Consider the following 8,562-nt stretch of genomic DNA (forward strand, 5'->3'; position numbering starts at 1 on the left):
CAAAATCAACTGCAGAGATCTAAAGAAAGGAGCTGGCTTCTGAAAACTCTTGCTGCATTGAAAATGTTAAGTTTTGACCCATTTACTTCCATGTCTCGGCTGTCTCCCCTTTCTTATTTGTTTTAAATACAAAGTGCAAACTTTAGCAAGCCTTTGTCCTGTGGAGTTAATGGATGGGTTTTAATTGTCCTGTTTGTGTTTTAACATTGTTTTGTAATTATTTAAATGCATTTGTATGTTTTCTAACATTTTGGAGATGATTTTTGAAGTTGAGCAGAGCGGTATAACGCTCTTATGGTTTACTGTGATTGGAAAAGTGAAATCATTAGTTTCAGTCTCATAGAGATTCAATCATCCCAATAAAATATTTCACTTTTTACCTGTGGTTGTTTATTTAATTATTTTTTGTTCCTATTTCTTGCCTTTTAATTTGGTTTAAACCATGATAGAGTTCTACTCCATTATTTGCGGCAGCTACATCAACAGTTCTGTGCTCTGAGTCTGGCTAGGATCTTTCCCAAGTGATGTCCATCCAATGTAAATCAATTATTTTCTATTTTATAGAAAATCTTTAAGCTATGGAAGTATGTCTGTTACAGAAGGAAAATAATTTGGCCCTGTTTGACAATTCAACGTTGGGTGCCACATCCCTAATTGAACACAAAAAACTAATGTATATTTGTAATATGCAAGTTCTACGCTAAAATTACTTTAGTTTTTAACCTTAGCAAGCACTTCTTACCACCATGCTGTTTTTTATTATTAAAAATAGAACCTGCATTTATATTTCAGAGAAAGTATTGCTACAAGGTCCCCTGAGGTATTATTGATGGGTTTCTACCAAGCTCAGTAAAAGCACATTGGAGATTTAAATTGTTTTAAATGTAAAATATTTTTAATATTTAAAATGTAAGTAAAATATCTATTTACGGAAAAAAAAAACTATGCCATATGGTTGATGACAAAAGAGGTATTACACTTTTGTAAATGGTATCACAATTTACATGGGCACTATATATATATTAGATGCAAACAGCACTCAGTGTAGTTTTTTTTCTTTTTTTTAACAACATTAATCAATCCAAATGCAAATGCAGTTTCGGTAAAATAGCAATCCTGTCTGGAGGGGGAGGGGGGGGCAAAACTGACCTCAGTAACAATGCAAAGGCAATGCATACCAACTTACTGTATAGCAGTCAATTCACTCTATTGAAATCAGATTAGTATGGACGCAGACTGGTTGCCATACTTATAACAATTTGCTCCATGCAGTATTTCTTTATGAATATGCTTGTTATGAGTTCATGTCTGTGTACCAGTTGGGGGGGGGGGGGGGTTGTCTTATTTGTCCTTCTAACAATTGTTATAGGGATAGAATGGGACAGGAAATCCAACATTTTACAGTTTGCCACCTAAAACAAGAGGTAAGTGAGAATCTTCCAATGTGGACACCTGTTTCTTTAGGAACATTATTATTAAAGATATCAATTTGATAATATCTGTATTAGAGCGGAATTTCCCTCCCTACTTGATGCATCTTTGGGGCAGCAAAAAAGAGAAATCTCCCCAATGGGGCCCAGATGACAACATCTACTATTAAGCCATGCATACAGCAGGGTGTGCTTAGCTGGGAAAACCCCTCCTCCCAGATGGGGAAAAAAAATACGCCCATAAAAACTCCTGGGATGTATAACAACATAATGGCCTAAGCGAGAAACCAACTGAAGAAATGTAAAAAAATAGATAAATGTAATAAACCGTCCTATTTATTTACTAGAGCTAGCAGCATAAGCAATAAAAACAGTTAAAGGCTAAATTCACTTTAAAAAAATAACAAATGCACTCATGCTTTTTTTACCTGCAAAAAAAAAAAGTGGAATCCCGATAACATCCCTACTGATGCCTCGGTCCACAATCAGCTGGACCTTTTACCCATAGCCTTATGCCGTGTACACACGACCGTTTTTCATGATGTGAAAAATTTTATTTTTTAAATTGGTAATTAAAAACGACAGTGTGTAGGCTCCAGAGCATTTTTCTTGACGTGAAAAATGGGCAATAAAAATTAAGAACATGCTCTAATTTTTCTCGTTTTTTACGTCGTGATAAACTGTCGTGTGTAGGCTTTAACGAGTGGGAAAAATAACTTGCTTCTAAACATGCGCGTTTGAGACGGGAGCACTCATTCTGGTAAAACTAGTGTCTGTAATGGAGATGGCACATTCGTCATGCTACAAAAAATTCTCCTGCGCTCTGGTGTTTTTGTTATGGGGTAATGCAGTCCAATCGTAAGATAAAATGACAGGTCTTGCAGCCCTCCTCTGAACCATGGGTTTTCACAGACTAGGAGAAAAGAAAAAACAAAAGGGAGGGCGCACCGACCTAGTGCATTATCACAAAATATTTTTATTTTAGTAAAAACAAGTGTTTTATACTCCCAAACGAGAGTTTGAATACAGCTTTGTATAATCAGACCAGTCTTCTTGGTCCCTGCCAGCAAGACTTGATGATACCGAGGATTCAATTTTACCCTTTAGCGGCGGAACGGCTAACGTTTCTGGGGCGCACCCCTTTCCTCAGAGCCTGAGAGGTCTGTTATGGCTCTCCAAAAAGCCCTCCAGTATATATATATATATATATATATATATGTGTGGGTGTGTGTATAGACAGGCACCTGCACAGAGTTGGCAAATCCCGCCCCCAAATTAGTCCCTTAAAGGGAAGCAAAGATCTGCCTCCCTATAGTGTAATGGCGGATGCCCAGCCATGGAGACAACAGCCGCTGCACTCACCCCGATTGTAAACCGCATCTCCTCCAGCGTCCCCAACTCCTGGACCACATGCCGTCCCAACCAGGAAGTGCGAGCGGCTCCTGCGTTCCAGCCGCACTGGCACTTCCGGTTTGGCCGGAACGTCATTTCCGCCCATACGTGCTCGCCCTAACAGGCGGCGCATACTGGAACTGCGCTATCAGAAGCAATGGCACTCGAGTAACACAGTCTCTCCTGAGAGGGAGAGCGTCCCCAGTCAGCTCCTGCAGGGGATTCCTCCCCCCTCCCTCCTGCTCGCTGACACTGCATAATGCAAGCGCACACACAACCACAGCCGCCCGATCCTGCATCCTCATTCACACAGAGAAGAGCGAGTTGCAGAAAGGACTCCACGAGCACTGGGGCAGGGGGCCTTCATCTCAGTTACTGGAAAAACAGACTGATTTCTCCCGTCCTTAGGACAGGAGAACCAGCCTGTGAATTCTGAGAGTGGTGACTGCAAGCTGAGCCAAGTGTCAGTCTATGACACTCTTTCACAGCCCAGCGAGTCCAGCCACCCCCCCCCCCTTCCCATCACTCCCCTTACATACGAGCTGGGAGGAATACAGCTCCTCCTCCTTCTAGTACCGCCCACACTATCCCGACGTGCTGTATCTGAATAGAGGGGGTGTGTGGGCGGGAAATATGAAAATCTGCAGCATTCCTGGCTGTGTGTGAACAATGCCTGAGATTCTAGCCTGGACCGTGGGTAAGTGTGTGCACTGCAGACTGCAGTACACTGTAATCACTGAACTGCATTATCTCCATCCCTTCTCTCCCCCATCTGTCTCCCTCCCCCTCTCCTGTTCTTTCAAGACATTCACAATTTACTTTCAGTTAGACAGGTAATAGACACTGCAATTTTTTTTCCTGCATCCACAGATTGCAGGAAAGAAACTTGCATGATCCCCCCATCAACACAGACAGTGCTGACAGGGCAATATCCCTCCTGCCCAGCAATTGTATTCTCCCGACAAACAGTGATTATCACTAGTGGCTATACAGCAACCACTAGCGATAATCATAAGAGAATCTGTTCATTAATGGTTAAAACCTTCCCCTGCATTCACCCATAATATCACCAGCACTAGGTCCTAATAGACTGCCGCCTCTGCCAAGGAGACAGGTGCCAGACCAGCGCTGTCAATAGCAGAGACAGGACAGCTGGGGAACCCCACAGTGGCCGAACACCAGGGCCCGGTGGCAAGACAACCTTTGCAACCCTGAGAGTTCTCCCACTGCTTTGGACCCTTATATTTTTTTGGTGTGCTGGTGACATATATCTCTTGTTTTCTGCCACCCTGGGGGTCCCCAGTATAGTAGAAAGGGAGCTCACTGCAGAACATGTGAAAGGGCTCGTTGTGGGATTGTAGTAAAGGGCCCCAGGATATATATATATATATATATATATATATATATATATATATATATATATATATATATAATTGCATTTTATAGTTGACCCCCCTACTTTTGACCCTGTCCCCCCCCCCCTAAATATGAAAGATGGAGACGCCACTGATCAGGAGCTGTGGGTCTACTGACACTCTACCTCCTCTGATACAATCAGTGATCTAGGCTCACCACTGTCACCAATACTCCCTCTAGTGGCCAAAAATAGAAAAACGGGGAAACAACGGATATAGGGAGAAAAAAATATATATATATAAAAAATAGATAGCTGCGGCTACACAAAGAATACATTTTTGGTACAATGAAACCAAGAGGGGTTTTTTTTTGTGTGAGGAAGGGGAGGGGAAGCTGATAGAGATCAGGTAAGACCCAACTCACAGGCCTCAGTGCATACCTACACACACACACACACACACACACACACACACAAAGGCATAGGGCAATATAGCCATACAATATTGTACTATATTATATCACAAAGCTGGAACTGCAGTTATAGCTAAAGATATATGGTATGCACACAGTGAGTGGAAGGAGCATCCAGTATTGCCTAATATTCAATAGATACAGATATAATATAATATGATGGATTAATAAATTACTAAAAAATTATATTATTAGATAAACCTTTCTAGAATATATAAAAAGATTGATCAAAATTTGAATACACAACCCAACATTTGAAATTCCAAATTTTTAGAATTTCAACATTTATAATTAATAAAATTAGTATGATAATTCATAATACTAATGCCAGGTACATCAATAGATGGACTCATGTACATCAAACGTCTCAGCAAGGGTCCAATCAACTATAGTTCATTAACTATTTGCCGCGGCGGCAGGTCGGCTCCCCTGGGCGAGAGCCCGTAGCTATATGTCGGCTCTCTAAGCGGCCACTAGGGACCCCTTCCCCGCCCCCTAGTGTTAACCCCTTCCCTGCCAGTGGCATTTTTATAGTAATCCAATGCATTTTTTTAGCACTGATCGTTATAAAAATGCCAATGGTCCCAAAAATGTGTCAAAAGTGTCCGAAGTGTCCGCCATAATGTCGCAGTACCGAAAAAAAAAATCGCTGATCGCCGCTATTACTAGTAAAAAAAAAAATATTAATAAAAATGCCATAAAACTACACCCTATTTTGTAAACGCTATAACTTTTGCGCAAACCAATCAATAAATGTTTATTGCGATTTTTTTTTACGAAAACTATGTACAAGAATACGTATCGGCCAAAACTGAGGAAAAAATATTATTTTTAGATATTATTGGGGGATATTTATTATAGCACAAAATTAAAAATATTTATTTTTTTCAAAATTGTCGCTCTTTTTTTGTTTATAGCGCAAAAACTAAAAACCTGCAGAGGTGATCAAATACCACCAAAAGAAAGCTCTATTTGTGGAAAAAAAAAGGACGCCAATTTTGTTTGGGAGCCACGTCGCACGACCGCGCAATTGTCAGTTAAAGCGACGCAGTGCCGAATCGCAAAAAGTGCTCTGGTCTTTGACCAGCAATATGGTCCGGGGGTTAAGTGGTTAATGGAACCAGACCTAGAAAAACTAGCGTCTGTAATGGAGATGGCACATTCGTCACGCTGTAACAGACTGAAAAGCACAAATCGTCTCTCACCAAACTTTTACTAACACAAAATCAGCAAAAGCAGCCCCAAGGGTGGCACCATCCGAATGGAACTTCCCCTTTTATAGTACCATCGTACGTGTTGTATGTCACCGCGCTTTGCTCAAGCATTTTTTTTCACGATCGTGTGTATGCAAGGCAGGCTTGACAAGAATCACGTCGAGAAAAAAGTTTTTTCCCATGACATGAAAAATGGTCGTGTGTACGTGGCTTTACACTACTGCGTGATCGGCTTGGCAGATATATTTTGCCAAATTCCCTGGATAAGCCTTCTGCATTATCCACATACACTATATTGTCAAAAGTATTGGGACACCTGCCCCTATATGCGCAAGAACTTTAATGAAATCCCAGTCCTAGTCCGTAGGGTTCATTATTGAAATGGCCCATCCACCTTTGGATGAATTACAGTGGAGACTGTGAGCCAGGCCTTTTCATCCACATCAGTACCTGACCTCACAAATGTGCATCTGGAAGAATGGTCAAACATTCCCATAGACACACTCCTCAACCTTGTGGACAGCCTTCCCAGAAGACTTAAACGGTTGTAGTTGCAAAGGATGGACCAACTCAATATTGAACCCTACGGACTTAAGCCTCGTACACACAATCCGATTGTTGGCAGGAGGTTATCTCTTGACCGTCTTACAATCTGACCATTAGTACGCGCCTTCTGACAATTGTTGGATGGTAGGCTAGGAAATTTTCAGTGGACAATGGTCTGTTGCCTGATTTTCGTTTTGTCAGTACATCAAACATACAAACATGCATGCTCGGAATCAATGCTCACCAAACACAAAATTAGCAGAAGGGGACCAAATCTTTGTGTTTGTTGGCTGTCAATTGTGTACCATTGGTATGCAAGACAAGATCCAGGCAACGCCCAAAAATCAGACGCTTGGTTGGCCAACAATCAGATCGTATGTACGAGGCAAAAGTCTGGGATGCCATTAAAGTAATTGTAATATCTTTTTTTTTTTTTTTTTTAAATAACAAACATGTCATACTTACCTGCTCTGTGAAATGGTTTTGGCCAGACCCTCCTCCTTTTCAGTCTTCGGTGCTCCTGGCCCATCCCTCCTATTGCGTGCCCCCACAGCAAGCAGCTTGTTATGGGGGCACCTGAGCCACAGCTCCCTGTGTCCATTCAGACATGGAGCTACAACCTGGTTCCACCCCCTCTCTCTCTACTCATTGGCTCATTGAATTTGGACTTGACTTGAAGAAAAGGTACTCCTGCTGCCATGAATATTAAACACTTTAGCAGTGCACGGCAATTTTTTTAATAGTATAAACTATACATATATTTTGCTATTAAATAACATTCCTAATCATATGAAGTTAATAACAAGGGTTCCTATTTGCGAGTTCAAATGTAAAAGAGGAACTCTGTGGACTCTGATGCAGAGTTCCCTTTTACTGTAAGGGGGAAATGCTGCAGACTCTGATGTAAGGGAGAATTCTGGGGACCCTAAAGTAAGGGATGCTCTGGGAAGGACACAGAACTCTACGAAGAGGACTCCAATGTAAGGGGGGACTCTGAAGTAAGGGTGGCTCTGAGAACGCTGATTTAGCTTAGTGTATCCTCTCAGAAGCAAGGGGGGGGGGGGGAGACTTCAGTCACAGACAGGGATAGATGGTGAGCTCACTTACCCCTTGGCAGTCAGCACCTCTCATCCAGATGTATCTGAGGCTGCTGGACTTCAGTGGCAGTTCGTCCATAGAGGGCGCTGGAGCGCCGCCCCTCTGGCTCCCGCACACACCACTGACTAATAACATTGATTCATGCATTGCATGAATCAATGTTATTGTCGCCGCTGGCCGGATTCAGATGGTCGGATTTAAGCGTTGACCAGCGTTGAATAGCGGCAGCTGGTTGGCTGTACGGAAGTGCCTATCAGAGCCTGTGGCTCTGATAGGCTTTCCGAGTACAGCTGTCAGTCTTCTGGATGCTTATCCAGAGAACGTACCGGGGTGCATTCCTTGGATAAGACTGTCAGGCGTCTCAGCCAATCAGGTTGACCGGTTCTGGCTATCGGTAACCTGATTGGCTAAACCGCCCGGGACACACACAGCCGACGCCGCCAGTGACACCACACCGCCGCCACCACCGCCCAGGTATTGTGTCTTATTTTCTATTTGTTCTTCCCAGATGCAGTAATACACAGGGAAGTGGACACAGAACCTAGACGGCCTGGGTGCAGGGGGGAGGGGGAGCCCCGAAATCTCTAGGAATGGAATAGCTCTGCTTACATTTTTCTTAGATGTGAATTTTAAGCGATTGATTTTCTAGCAATGCTCGACGTCTGGATTCCCATTGTGTCCCACGATGCCCGACCCCCCCAGTGTGGTGACGCTTGGGGCCTGAAAAAGATGATGGGTCCCTCTGGGGCAGGATTGGGCATTTTCAGTCCCTATAGACCAATGGGAGCCCCTGAAAAAGGCCCAAAAATGCACCCAGTTTATTGTCTCTTCTCCATCTGCCAGGATAGCATTTATTGTTTATAGAAAATCGATGCCAGTTATAGAATATAGAGGGCATTTATAGTTTATAGCATATAAATGGTATTTATTGTTTATAGAATATCAATGGCATTTATAGAATATAGAGGGCATTTATAGTTTATGCTGGCATGGCACAGTGGCTGCGTTTGATGGCATGGCACAGTGACTGCATTTGATGGCATGGCACAGTGGCT

The sequence above is a fragment of the Rana temporaria genome, chromosome 4, assembly GCF_905171775.1.
Source record: "Rana temporaria chromosome 4, aRanTem1.1, whole genome shotgun sequence".
Lineage (NCBI taxonomy): Eukaryota > Metazoa > Chordata > Amphibia > Anura > Ranidae > Rana > Rana temporaria.